Source organism: Bos grunniens, chromosome 20 (assembly GCF_055505025.1).
Source record: "Bos grunniens cultivar Pamir isolate PY7600 chromosome 20, Bosgru_T2T1.0, whole genome shotgun sequence".
Classification (NCBI taxonomy): Eukaryota; Metazoa; Chordata; class Mammalia; order Artiodactyla; family Bovidae; genus Bos; species Bos grunniens.
In genome coordinates, this window is record NC_141184.1 from 2534469 (window position 1) to 2549067 (window position 14599).

General features: G+C 53.1%; 1 long non-coding RNA gene across 1 annotated transcript; it reads right to left on the bottom strand.

Moving 5' to 3' along the window:
• Window positions 1-1242: 1242 nt before the first annotated feature.
• On the bottom strand, window positions 1243-14555 carry LOC147350039 (uncharacterized). The gene is made up of 4 exons (XR_015149148.1): window positions 12457-14555; window positions 11395-11541; window positions 4891-4990; window positions 1243-4566 (listed from the first exon to the last, which is right to left on the bottom strand). It is a non-coding gene; the product is annotated as an uncharacterized LOC147350039 (long non-coding RNA).
• Between the last annotated feature and the right edge of the window lie 44 nt (window positions 14556-14599).

The following is a 14599-nucleotide window of genomic DNA, read 5'->3' on the forward strand; positions in this document are numbered from 1 at the left end:
ACAGAGAAACAGAAGAGCGTGGGGGCTAGTATCAGTGGCAGTGGGTGGCAGGACCAGCCATCCACACAGACTTTAGGGTCTGCAGGATACTGCAGTGAAGTTCACAGAAGCTGAAGGGTCACACTGTGTGTCTAGGACGCTTTGTCATGAATGTGTTTTTCAAAAATGTGTGTTTTCCAGCCTAGAGGGGTGGAAAAGGTGGGAGGTGGGTGGGAGATTCAAGAGGGAGGGGACATATGTATACCTGTGGCTAATTCAGGTTGCTGTATGGCAGAAATCAACCCAATATTGTAAAGCAATTATTCTTCAATTAAACATAAACAATTTTTTTAAAATGTGTGTTTTCAACCAAATCCCAAACAAATCTATTTAGAATTCAACTGTGGACCCACCTCCATATCTAGTAAGTCAGAAGGTTCCTAGGCAAGAGCCACACATTTTAACATGCTTTCCAAGGAATTCTGAAGCTTTGGAATGGCAAGGTAATATATGGGTTTTCCAGCTGGATGTTAAATACCAAGGAATGAAAGATGAGCTTGGAAAGGAGAAGACAAGTCTGGGCTCAGACTGTGGGTTGGAAAATGGAAGCAATCGGAGTAATAAATGATAGATGCAGACAAAAGCCAACGCTTGCATTGCACCAGGAATCCTCTCTCCTCTAGAGGAAACACTCAATTGCATTAAAATAGACCTTCCAGGAGATAGGAGAAGAGCCACAGCTGCTCAGCTCCTTCCAGCTCCAGTAAAGACATTCCAAGCCTGAAGGCTGACGTACAGTGTGCTAAGGAGGTGAGGCTGTTTACTCTGTAGTCAAGGGGGGACCAGGGAAACTTCAGCAGGGGAGTAAAATGAAGGCCACTGCCGGTGAAGTCACCACGGAAAGATGGCCCTTGGGACAAGCTACGGGCTTGAACTGTGGCGGGATGTGGCTGGTTCTCAAAGACTTTTGGGAGGCAGAAGTCATAGTACATGGATTCAGGCAGCCAGGGCAAAAAGGAGAGTGAGTTATCAGAGGAGGGAACATGTTTGGAGGTGGACAGACTAATGGGTGGGGGGGGGGGGGGCGGTGACAAGTAAAGGATGATTCTTCCGAGCAAGAAAGTCAATATCTATTTTACTAAAGTTCTGGGTAGCTCACATGTTTGTATTTCAGGTGGGTGGGAGTAAGGCTTAGAGAGGTGGTTTCTCCTCGGATGGCTTGGCTTGATGATAAAATTAAATAGGGAATTCAAGGGCCAGGGAAGAATTTGCAGAAAGTCACCAACCATCAAATTCTTGAAGTAAATCCACTGTGGTCTCACAGTGCTCCAACACGGCGCAGAATGAGACTTGAGAAGCAGGAGCTTTCATCCTTACGCGAGGGTACAAATCTCCGTGCTTGGACAGGGAGACTTAACACACACACACTGTTCTACAAGATCACATCTCTTCTGATAAGAGTAAATCTTCCTGTGGGGATGAGGGTTCACGCCAGGGTTCCGATGGAGCTTCTTTTATTTAACTTCTTACATAACCTGGTTACATTGTGATATAATGCAGTTAGGCATGAGCAGCCAGGAAATGGACAACAGCCTTGATGAGTGTGTGAACTACCCAACTGTTAACGAAACTGCAACGGTAGATTTTCTGCTTGCTTCCCCTATCCAGATAAAACCAAGTGAACTCCTGGAAGCCTGGAGGGGTTTACCCCCGGGGCACTGATAAATGGACTACTTGGCACTGAGTTTGTTCCTTGCAGATGCTAATCAATGATACATTTTGCATGTAGTACATGTGCATTATGGAGTCAGGAAGGAGACCAGCTAGACAGCATCGCACTTTGCCTGTGATACGGAGGGACTCCACCTCGTGTCAATCAGTTCTGTGACACAGCACACACGGAAGGATCGTTACCCCACTTTATGATCCCTCTATTTATCTGCCCTAGTGATGAAACGATTAACTCAGTCTTTGGGTAATGGCCTGAAAGTTTTCATGCCAAGGGAAGGCTTGCAAGTCACTTGTTTTCATCTGTCAGTGAGGAAGTATCAATAATATCATTAATAATGATAATAATGGTAATCGCCTTTATTGGACAGCATTATTTCCCCCTTACATTGGTGTCACTCCAGATTTCTGTTTTAACATTTCATACATCCTGAGAAATCAATCAAATTCTTCAGTACCCTGTCGTAAAAGGTATGATTGTACATTCTGGATATGTAGAGGAAACCTAGTGAATCCAGACAGAGCAAGGAGCTGTGTGAATATGCCAGGTTTCATAACCAATCAGAGATTTATGCATCTTCAGATCCCTTGAAGATAAGAGGATCCAAAACCTGATGAGCACGCACTTCAGTGAGTCCCGATGTTCGTATTAAGGCAAAAAAACCCCTTTGTTCAGACAAAATCTTCTCTGGAAATCCGAGGTGTAAGATGAAGGAGTGGAGCTGTTCTGCCTGGAGGCATGAGCAGGAAGGAGGGCCAGTCTTCCCCCATGACTTCACCGAGCGGACTCCTCATGGACAGCGGGGCGCTGGGAGGTGCACCGTCTCCCTGTCTACCCCCAGGAGCACTCAGGCGCTTCGCTCCCAGAGTAGGTACCCGTATGGCAGCCACCATGGCTGAGAGGTTCTCAGCTCTGTATCTCTGTCCTACACAGGTACCCAGTTCTCCTCTGACACGTTTCAGGGTCTCCTGCCCTCAGACCTCCCAAACCTCCTCAGGGCCCAGTGGTTGTCGTTCAGTTGCTCAGGCGTGTCCAACTCTTTGCGACCCCGTGGACTGCAGCACGCCAGGCCTCCCTGTCCATCATCAGCTCCCACAGCTTACTCAAACTCATGTTCATTGCACTGGTGATGCCATCCAACCATCTCATCCTCTGTCATCCTCTTCTCCTCCCACCTTCAATCTTCCCCAGCATCAGGGTCTTTTCTAATGAGTCAGTTCTTCACATCAAATTGCCAAACGATTGGAGCCTTAGCTTCAGTATCAGTCCTTCCAATGAATATTCATGGTTGATTTCCTTTAGGATTGACTGGTTTGATCTCTTTTCTGTACAAGGGACTCTCAAAAGTCTTCTCCAACACCACAATTCAGAAGCATCAATTCCTAGGTGCTCAGCTTTCCTTATGGTCCAGCTCTCACATCCATACATGACTACTGGAAAAATCATAGCTTCGACTATCTGTACCTTTGTTGGCAAAGTGATGTCTTTGTTTTTTAATACACAGCCTAGGTTTGTCGTAGCTTTTCATGGCCCAGAACACAGTCCAAACTCATCACGTGCTTCTGAAACTCGCTCTGCTGCAGCCCCACTTCCTTGCCTGTCCCTGATGGTGCCAGCTGCAGCCTGGCCAGTGTGCTCACAGCTTCTGAGACCTGCTGTGTGCCCTCGGGAACACCCTCTGCTCACATGCTTTACCCATCTCAAATCAGGTCACCTTTCAGCCCTGGTTCAAGAGGTAGGTCGCTGCATCCTTTCCTCACTGACAGAGTCAATAACTTCTTCCTTTGATTCCTACGTCTGGGTCCCGGGCATCAGCCCATGCCTACTGCGGGAGCAGAAGTTACCTAGTTATTTGGATAGAGGAAAGTTAACATGACAATTCTCAGTTAGATGTTGAATTGGGGCTTCCCTGGTGGCTCAGCCATAAAGAATCCTCCACCTACTATGCAGGAAATGTGGGTTCCATCCCTGGATGTGGAAGATCCCATGGGGAAGGCAATGTTACCACCTTCCAGCATTCTTTCCTGGACAATCTCATGGACACAGGAGCCCAGTGGGTTATGGTCCATGAGGCCGCAAAAGAGGCAGACACGACTTAGCGACTGCACGGCAGCAGTAGCCAGCTGAATTGTTCTTCCCCCACTCAACGTCCAGATTCCCATGCTGAATTTCTAACCCTCATCGCCTCAGAATGAGACCCGATTTAGAAACAGAGTCCTCGCAGCTGTAATGAGTTGAAATGAGGTCACACTTGAGTATGTATGAACCCTAATCCAGTATGACTGGTGTCCTTGTGCAAAGGGGGGATTTGGACCCAGAAATGCACACAGAGTGAAAACCACGTGAAGATGAAGGCGGAAAGCAGGGTGATGCTTCTCAAGCCAGTGGACCCCAGAGATGACCCGGAACCTCCCGAGGGTAGGAGAGGGGCCTGGGGCGATTCTCCCGTACAAGCTCAGCAGGAGCCAGCCCTGCCACGCCTCGACCTTGGCCTTCAATCTCCAGACTGGGAGAGAACCCATTTCTGTCGTGTAAGCCTCCCAGTCTGGACCATTTGTTACAGCCGCCCTAGCAAACACAGTACAAAGACTTTTCCCACTAGTTAACGGAAAAGGGGCAAAGAAAATAGGGGCTCCTCAGAGGCAGAGGTGAAAATAGGAAACAGGAGAAGGAAGGTAGAGACAGTAAAGTTCAAAGAGCCCCAGGAGCCGGACCCCGGACCTCTGGATCGGAGACGCTGGTCACCAGCTCTGGCTCCCAAGGAGACACGACCGTCTGGTCCTGTGAGGCTAGAAACCCGAACACTGGACTCAGCTGATGCTACAGGAAGGACCCACTGCCACCGAGGTGAAGAGTGCCTGGGAGGGTGATGAGAGTCACAGGAAGTGATTCGGGACAGGCTCCTTCCATCCTGCAGGATCCACCTCCCCCCCCCAGTCGCCACACACACACACCAGCCCCACACCACCAAGCATCCTCCGTTGGCAGAGTCTAAGGGAAAGATACTAGCGATGCAGACATGGGGCTTGCAGAGCTCAGCATCACAGAGCCAAACAAACGTAAAGGGGGATTTGGAGCTGAGATACTGATGTTAAAGAACGAGGAGATCCCTCTTGGCACTTCTTTCTGCCTTGCAGAGTAAGGAGCTGTTTGTATGTGTTTTACCAAACTGTCAACCTCACCTTAGACACTTAGGTGATCAGGTCAGCTGTCTCCTTTATCTTAGCATCCCTCGCAGCACATGACGCTGTCCGTTTCTTAAAGTGGTTCCTCCACAAGTGCCTGTTACGAGAATAAATGAAAAAAAGGGGTAGAAAGGAAGGAAGATGGAGGGAGGAAGGAGCCAGGAGCACCCCAAGTTGCCTACTGGTGGTCTTGAGACAGGATCGGTGGACCCAGGGGCAGGGGCTCCATCGGGGTTTGGGAGGAGAGGGTGGGAAGGAGGTTGCATCTGGAGATCAGAGAATCCGTGTGTCCTGTCACACTGTCGAACTGCGTGCTGAGGTTCTAATCCTGGATTTATTACACACTGGCTAAGTGACCTTAGACACACCACTTAGCTCGACTCTAGAGATAATGTCACGCGGTCCACAGCCTATAAAATGATCGCCAGGGCTCTCCCAGCACCCCACCGCCTTGCTGATGATGCATCTGCTGGCAGAGAGGTGCGGCTGCTGATAAAAGACGGAATGGGGCTCAAATTTTCCTTTTTTTTTTTTTTTGGCAATTCCTTCCCAACCACAGACTTATGTCTACGCCCTAACCCTCAACCTTAGGGCCCCAGCAGATTCGAGTCAGAGGCTTAACTACTGTGCAGTCTTTGCCTCTTTAGCAAAATCTGGGAAACAGGGCTTAACTGATACTTTGAAATTTTTCTGAGATAATTGACCGGGAGGCAGGGGGGCTGCATCTATGGCGCAGAGCCTCCTAGAGCCGCTGGACGGCCTCAGAGGGATGGAGACAAGGCAGACATCACTACAGGCTTAGAATAAAATTCACTTTCTCAGACATGCTTGCTTCAAAACTAAGGCTCTTCTCGTCTAGAGTTTAACCCTGTTACACGAAAGTCCTCTTATAGTTGAGATGGACAGAGTGGCCAACTTCAGCCTCTGATAATAACCAACACTGAGAAGGCTTCATATAGGGAATATAATACCCTACTGAACATTACACATTTTTGTTTTGATTTTAATGAAGATGTTCTTGTTCTTTACAAAATTGAGGAGGGAACAACTCTGGAGCTTCTTCTAGGATTTTTCTGCCTCCAAACTAAAGGATGTATTATTGTGTCAGAAGTGAGCAGGGCTTCAGCTAATGAACCCTGATGCTGTTTGGAGTGGGAGGGGGCTGGGTGGCCGTGGGTGGTGTTCTGAGTTGAACTGCATTCCCTCTAAAGGCCTAACCCCGTAACACCTCAGAAGGTAACAGTATTTGAAGATGGGCCTTTAAATTAAGATGTGATTCTTTTTAAATGATGGAGGAGGAAATGGCAACCCACTCCGTTTTTCTTGCCTGGAGAATCCCATGGACAGAGGAGCTTGGTGGGCTACAGTTCACGGGGTCACAGAAATGAGTGACTATCATTCATTCATCTTTTAAAATGAGCTCTTTAGGGTGGGTCGTCATCCAATCTGACCAGTAATCCTAAAAAAGAGAAACCCGGACTCACAGAGGACCAGCAGGACCAGAAAGGAAGCCATCTGCAAGCCAGGGGGAGAGAGATCAAACCTGCCGACACCTTGACCTTGGACTTCCGGCCCCCAGAACTGTGAGAAGACATACTTCCCTTGTTGAAACCACAGGCTGCAGGGTCTTGTTGTGGTGGCCGGGGCAGCTTAAGATGGGTGGCAGGATTCAGAAGGCCTCTTCCAAACTGGCTTCTGCCATCAGCTGCATCTGAGAGGCAGTGGTCACTGGCCAAGAGGGTGTTAATCCTCCCTTTCTTCAAAGAGAGGTTGGGGAGGACCGGCCCTCCCCCGCCCTTCCATGCAGAGAGTGGGTCTTTCCCGCAAGCTTTGTGTCCATGCACAGATAGTCCCTTAGTAAAACACAATATTCCCTGTGCAAGAGGTTGAGCTGACCCACCTCTGACCATTGACGGCCATCCCAGGTTGAATCTGGGGCTAGGATTAGCCTGCCAGTCACTCAGTTTATTGCCAAGAGGGTGGACCATAGGCCACGTGCTTTCGCATTGGAGGGCAAAGGGTGCCTGCAGCTGGCAGCGTGGACGACCTGTCCGGGACCTGGGAGCCTTCCTCAGCTGAACAGCATTAGGAGGGGCTCTAAGAGCAGGGGCTCGGGAGGGCAGGCATGCAGGAATCAGAGAAGGGGACCTTCCTGACCTGGGGCTCTGCCCACAGGGGCCTCCTCCTGGGTCATGGAGGTGCTGCGCTCCCTGGGCCAAAGGATCCTCTGCAGGAGTGTCTGGGAGAAGAAAACCTCCCCTCCTGAGCTTCTTCCTTCTCTCAGCACCTCATTTCCACCTTGCATCCACACTCACTCAACACCCTCAAGGATGGCGTCACCTTGGGCCTCTCTGTGTGGTTTTTCTTGCCAGGGGTGAAGAGGAGGGGAAGTGGCAGACAGGCAGACAGACGCACTGAACTCCGGAGAATCCCTGGGCACCCTTACAGTACAAGGGATGTCTGTACAAGAGCAGGCAAAGGTGCCCCTGGTCTGGGGCTTTTTAAGGCTCCCCCCTCAGACCATTCAGGCTTCTCTGGTGGATCAAAGGTAAAGAATCCTCCTGCAGTGAAGGAGACTCCGAGATGTGGGTTCCATCCCTGGGTTGGGAAGGTCGCCCTGGAGGAGGAAATGGCAACCCAGTCCAGTACTCTCGCCTGGGAAATCTTTTGAGCACTCATACCCCCGGTTTTGCTCTTCTATGAGAATGGTCCTAGAAGATGCTGGTGGTCTTTGCCTATCTTCAGAACTTTCCAGAAACAGTCTCCTGAACTCCCAAAGAGTCCTCTGTGGGGGTACTTTTGTTGAATGAATGCCTCTTAAATGAATAGATTTTTAACCTATCAGCCAGTGACTTGTGGTCCACACATTATGCATGGAAGATGAAAATTTCTACCCAGACTGTTGTATGGACCTATATTTATCAATCGGTATTTTACAAAGGTATTTCTAGTAGGTAGGTTTTATCTTTAATAATGTAAGTGATTGAGGGTTGAGAGGGACTCATGGGAGATGGAATACTCTTTGGTCTAAATTTCAAACATTTTGGAAAGAGCCCAGCATAAACATGCTATTTAGTATTTTCCTTCTTCCATCACTCACAAACCGTTTTCTTTGAGGGTTTTACTAGCAAATCGTCTTTGGATTTGCTCAGATCTGAGGAATGTACTATCATCCCTAAGCCATTATCTCATGTCCTTTCTGGTTGTTATTATCAGTTGTTATTTGGAAGAATATGTGAAGTAAATTTATAACTAAGTTTAAAATATGTATTCATGTAGATCTATTTCTTAGGAAGAAAGATGCGACTATAACCATAACTTAACATGATTAAGTTTATAATTTATTAATAACCACTATCAGTTGCTAAAGCATTGGTTTTAAAATGCACAGCTGTGATAAAAATAAGAGACTCTAAAAAAGTTAATAATTCTTATCAAAGTTTTTTATTTTTTCTCATAAGCCTATTCCTACTTAGTTGAACACTATATTATTAATACTTAATATTTATGTGATAATAGTGCCCAAATCTACAATTAAATATCTGGTTAATGACCTATGAATGAAAATAACAGTGGAATTCAACCAGGTGGATTTCATGTATGTTTAGCTGGAGACACATCCCCTTCAGAGCCCACTGGAAAGGGTGGCACGGTTTGGAGTCATTTGCTCTTACAAAATGAGAGGGGATGAAATCCTTCCATTATTTAGGCACTAGGGGTTAAGATCACAGTCTGGGGCATTGTAGCTTCCCTTCCTCTAATGTTCAATGACCTCAGAAAGCCTTCCTGTCACTAGTATGGAGGTTCAGGCACCCAGAGAAGCTAGGCTGGAGTTTTCCTGAAGGAGATGTACCACTTCATTGCAAATATGAATCATAAAATGAGTCATAATAGGCAGCTGTCATCTGGCACACACACACAAAACTATTGAAAAATACATTTAAAAATAGATGTGTATGAGGAAAGGGGTTGGAAGATATTAATTTCGAAGGGGCCCTGCCTGCACAACAGAACTAAGCCTCTGTTTGGCTAATGGGAGCTTCTGCCCTCCCCTCAGCCTTCCGGACATGATCTCAGTGTGTGTGTTGAGTGCTACAGTAACCATTACACACGCAAAGAGTTAAAACCAAACCTTACTACATGGCTGCTTTATACTGTAATGTCCTTATAACACAAGTTCTTATCAGAGGTCTGCACCACGCTTGGCAAACAAGACGTTCTACCTTTTAAACAAATAATTCATTAGGTAATTAAATTCAAGTGAGATTACTCTAATTAAATACACACTGCTGTTGAATCATAATTTCTATGTGGTCTAGTTAAAGATGAACAATCTCTTATTCCCGATCCAAAAAAAAAAATCTTTAAAAGAATTCCCTGGTGGCTGGGAAGAATAATTTACACTCATTGCACAGAGGTCATTTCAAGAAGAGAAATGAGCGGGACCTGGGAGTGGGGGTGAGGGGGGTTCTCCAGTCTGGAGATTCCCAAAGTCCTGGCTGTTGGCCGTGGGTTCTATGAAAGGGCTGCGGAACCCCGCTGGAAGTGGCAATGACCTTTCTCCAGCACTGGGTCCGGGCACGCGCGCCCACAGCCAGCCGGGCATCCGGGGCGGGAGCCTGACGCAGGGTGCCCAGCGCCCACCAGGCCCCAAGGCCAGAGCGCGCGGGAGGCCAGCGCTGGCCCAGGGAACCCAGGATTCCAGCAAAATGAAAAGTCACTTTGTCCCCCACGCCGAGCTGCACCCGACTCTCCCTCTAATAGCATTAGGAGCCGCCGCCACTGAGGCGCTCCGAGGGCGCAGGAGTCCCCTATGGCTTTGATCTGCGCCTCTTGGCTGCCGAGAGCTGACAGTCCGCCCGGCTTTCATTTGTCAGACACGCGCTTCCCCGTGTTCCCGAGCAGGCAGCTACACCTGTACTTCGAGAATTTACATCGCCGTGCTCCGGGATGGCATTGATTTGGGACGGGTGAACTACAAACACAAACTAATTAAAAACTGCATAATGGCGCCCTACAGGAACACGGGAGAAAAACAAATAAATACAAGCGCAGCTGGCGCGGGCGATCACACCTCTGCCCCCGAGCAACCGTCTGGTGGCATCGAATTATAAAGCCTGCAAACCCTCACACCGTTGCGGTGGATGGGGTTGGAGGCATAATGGAAATGATCTGGTTAATTAAGGGGAGGTTTATAAAATATTGACATGTGCGCACACGCATGTAATTCGCTTCCTCCGACACTCCAGGCCGGGGCCCTGTGGTCCGTGTCTCCACCGGGGGAAACGGAGGCCGGCTCAGTAGGCTCGCCGCGCCCGGGGCGCACGGCCCCCTCCGTCCAGACACGCGCTCTACGTTCGTGCGGGGCTTGGCCCCGAGCATCTGGCCGCCCACCGCCCTTGCTGCACGGCGATTTTTCTCCCCGGGTTTTTCTGGAATCTCCTCCGCCGGCCCCACTGGGCTTGTCGTGCCAAGGCAGGCGAGCAAGTCTCGCCGCGGGGTCTCGGCAGTCCCGCTCGCTCTGGACGTTTGCTGGGTGCTACTCTAGGCCGGGAGGCACCAGGGCTAACCTTCGGTCGGGCTCCGCGTGGGTCTGGGCCTGGAGTCGCCGGAGCGCGCAGGCCCGGCCCGGAGGGGTCCAGACCGAGGGAACTGCGGAATCACCGTGGCCCGGCCAACCCGGCTGGCTCCGGGCTGGAGCCCTTGGGCTCCACGGTGAGAGCTGGACGCTCCTGAGAGGGTCTCGGCTGCCCGGGGACTGTTTGACACTCGCCTCGCTGTCGCTAAGCGGGGGTGGCTTTCCGGCTGGATCCTGCTGGAGAAAGGTCCAAAGTGTTGACCTGGGTTTCATCCATCGGGGTGCAAGGTTTGGGGCGGGGGACTGGCCGCAGGGGCAGGGTGCCGCCAGGGTCAGGCCACCCAGCCGGCCTCTGATCCGAGCTGCGGCCCGGAGAGGCAGCCCCGATATCTGCAAATCAAATACGGGCCGTTTGGAAAGGCAGGAGACAGGGCCGAGGCGCCGCCCGCTGTGCCTGAGTAGGTCTAAGTGGCCCCGGCCTTGGTGACAAAGGGAGGTCCGTGAGGGCTCGGGGATTGGACTGGGTCCCCAGGAGCTTCCTCCTCTTCCTCAGAGACCTGGGTCCGCAAGGCTGGAGGTTTATTTCCGAGGGAATAAAATTGTAAACGAGGATGCTATTTGGTACACTTAATCTCATTCTTATGTAAACAGAGGGTGCGGTGGGCAGAGGTAGGGAAGGGAACTGGAGGAACTTTTATGGGGGTCTGGGGAAAGAAAAAGCACAGGATATGCTTCAGGTGGGTGATAGCAATTCCCTCCAGTTAGAAAACTCGCTCCCCACCCCCGCCCGCCATAATGGAACGGAGCAAATGAACTTTCCGCCAAGTTGGTTCAAACGCGCCTTGTTCACCCATCACCCCAGGCCCGCCCCCTCCCGGTAAGCGGCCTGGGAATCTTTCACCCCGCCCAGCAGAGTCACCTACCTCCGGAGCCGCGTCTGCACACGCGGGCCCTGCACACGCGTGGGTGCCTCCCGAGGCTCATGTCCTAGCCGTGAGGGGCGCCAAGAGTCCGGGCTTTCCAGCCAAAGGGAGCTCTGCGGCGTGATGGAGGCCAATCGCCTCGGGTCCCTGAGAGGGTGGGGGGTCCTTACTGAGCACAGGGCTCCCGGACCCAGCCTGCCCGAGCTCCGATTCGACCTTGCAGCGACCCCTAGGTCCGGCTTTGCACGGCTCCCAGGCCCTGTCTCTGGCTCTGGGCAGACCGGGAGGAGACCGGCTGGGGGAATGCCCCGTCCCTGCGGCTCCCGGACCAGGCATCCGGCCCCCCTGAGCCACCCCAGGGAAGGCGGCGATGGTGACTGACGTTCTGCGAAGCGGGGCTCTCCCCGCTTGGGCCCAGAGCAGCCGGGCTGGGAACTGTGGTTTCCGAGGGAGGGACAGCTGGAGCTCCACCGCCCACACCCCCCAACCCCAGCCTCTGGTGCAGGGCCAGGGTCGTCCTGTGGATGGCCTGGACGTCGTCAGAAGAGCTGAGCTGCTGAGCTGGGCTGACCTCTTGGGGAAAATTCTGTATCCATTAGTGCTTAGTCAAGTCAGCCCCAAGGAGGTTTTGGGCAGAGGGCCACTCTCCTGGCTCAGGCACCCTGGGCCTTCCTGGGCTCTACTTCACCACTTGACATTAAAAATAAGTAGAGGGCCAGTGGAAAGACACTGAGCCAGGAAGTTCTAGATCTTTCTCTGCTCCCCTCTTGATGATTGGACACATTTAATTTTTTTAAATTTATTTTTTGTGTACATTGCTTCCAAGTTTTCTATGTGCAAATTTTGGGGTTCCCCTGTACCCCTGTACCAAGGAGAAAGAAGGGAAGGGGTGGTTGCCAGACTCCATTAGGATCCTGTGCCTGGCACTCGGGGAGGCCTACAGGCACCCCCAGGCATCTTGCCAGGGCTCCCTGGGGGCCAGTCCACAGGCCTTCTTAGTACCAGTTCCCCCAGAACCGCCTTATCCCCAGGAACCATTTCTGGTGGGCCCTTCCCACTCACCTCTCGGGTGCGTTCAGGAACCTGAATCACTCCAGGACCAGAAAGGAGGTGATGCAGATACAGCCAGAGCGTGGAGGGCGGCATTGCTGAGCCCCTTGGGGGTCAGGACAAGGCTGTCCTGTCTTCCTCCATCTTCCCCAGGCTGGGATGGCTATGGTGTGAGGGGCTCACACAGCTGCAGGTAGGGCTGGGAAGAAGGTGATTCATCCTGTGGCTCAATCTTGACACCGGGAATTTCTCTGGGCATACATTCCATCTGGCTCTTCAGGTCTCACAAGAGGCCTTATCTTACCTGTGTTTACCTGTCATCCTGAAACGTGACACTGGAGCTTGCTAAACAGGACAGTGGCCAAGGCGCATTGGTTTGTTTTGGGTGTTGGCGAGAGAGGGGGTTGGGGAGTGTGGGCTGGGGGGCTGGGGGGCAGGAGGAAGCTGTGGTCAGGGGCTTCCCAGAGCAGGAGCGCCCATCTGCCCGCTGCCCTCCCACCCCCAGAAGCTGGCACCGCAGGAAAGGAGTCCTAGCAGTTGCTGTGGGTAAGAGGGACTGGTGGGGTGAGGTCGGGGGTGGAGATAAGGTGGGGGGGCGGGGGGAGCATGACCAGGAAGAAAATCTGACTCTGAACACAGAAAATAAAGCCTGGTTACACAGCTGGTAATTAGTAATTACTATTATGGGCGTTATTGTGGCTAATTATAGGCGCTGGCTCTGTCCTCAGGTCTCCAGCTGGGGAACCCGAATCTCTCCGGATGCTTCCAAAGTCCCTGGGCCTGGAAGGTCCCTAGTAACTGGAAGAGGGAGTTAGAGGCTGGAGATGGATGCCTGGGTATCCAAGGTACAGACATAGAGCGCGCTCAGGACCTGACCTCAGTTCTGTGGTCTCCAACCGGCCCAAAGCGAGCTGGACACCAGGCCCACGGACGCCACCCCTGCATGGCTCCGCGCGCCGGAATGCAGCTGCAGGGAGTACTCGCCGAGCTCTGGCCGCAGCTTCGGAGAGGGAGCCCAGGCGAATACCCGGGGGCGCGCTGCCCACCCAGCCTCCAGGGCCGGAGCGGCCTGCCCCAGCGCGGTCCAAGGCGCAGGCAGGGAGGCCAGGAGGACCAAGCATTTTGGGCGTCTGCGCCCCAGCCCCACCAGACCCCAGGCACCCCGGATCCGCCCTCCCGAGCGCACGCGATGCCCTGCCGTGTCGCTCTCGGCTCTTCGGGCGGGCGGTCAGGCGGAGGAGAGAAGGGGCGAGGGCGGCGGGAGCCTGACGCCCCGTCCCCGGGCTCGTCGCGGCGCCGCCTCGGGCCGGCGCGCTGCGCACAAGCTGACTTCCAGCATCTGCTCGCCTAGTGGACAAACGAGGGGTGTCCAGGCCACGCTGGCCCCTCCTGTCTCCAGGGCGGGGGCGGCCTGTGTCTCTCCCGCCGCGGTGGTACTTTCTCCGCAAAGAAAAGGTACCCTCCCCGCCCCGCCCCCAAAGAACCAGCCGTTAGCTTCCTTCAAGCTTCCCAGCCGGTGGCCTTTCTCAAAGTTCACACCGCTGGAAAAGCTCGCGGTGCTCGGCGGGTGCCCGCCTCTCCGAGTGCAGAGAGCCAGCCCCTGCCGGAGGGATGCCCCGTTAATCCCGGGTGGCGGGGGCAGGGGGACACCCTGCCCGCCTCGGGGTGCCACGCCCCGCCGGTTTAGGGGCACTTCTGCCAAAAGAGGTCCCGGGGGGACGTCCGAGGAGGAGCCCGGAGCTCGGAGGAGAGGGCGCTCCTCGCCGGCTGGCACCGCGCCTCCGCCCGCCCCTTCCCTGCCGGCCCAACGGTGGGAAGGCAGGCGCCGAGGTGGTGTTTTGTGAGCAAGCAAGACGCGCCAGGGCTGCGAAACTGCAGACCCCGGTGTCCGCCAGCTGTAAACCCGCGTCGACAGGTTGTCAGACGGCCGGGCGCGCCGACCGGGACGCGGCCTGCGGTCCCGCCCCGGCCGCCCGGGCGCTTGGCGGGCGGAGGTGGCCCGGCCGGCGCGGGGCACCACGTGCTCGGCGGGAGGGGCAGGAGCGGCCGGCGAGGGCGGGCGGCGGGGAGGGGGCGGGCGAGGAGCGGGGGAGCCGGGGGCGGGGCCAGAGCTCAAGGGGATGCCAATCAAAGCATCAACTTCAAATTGTGTCTG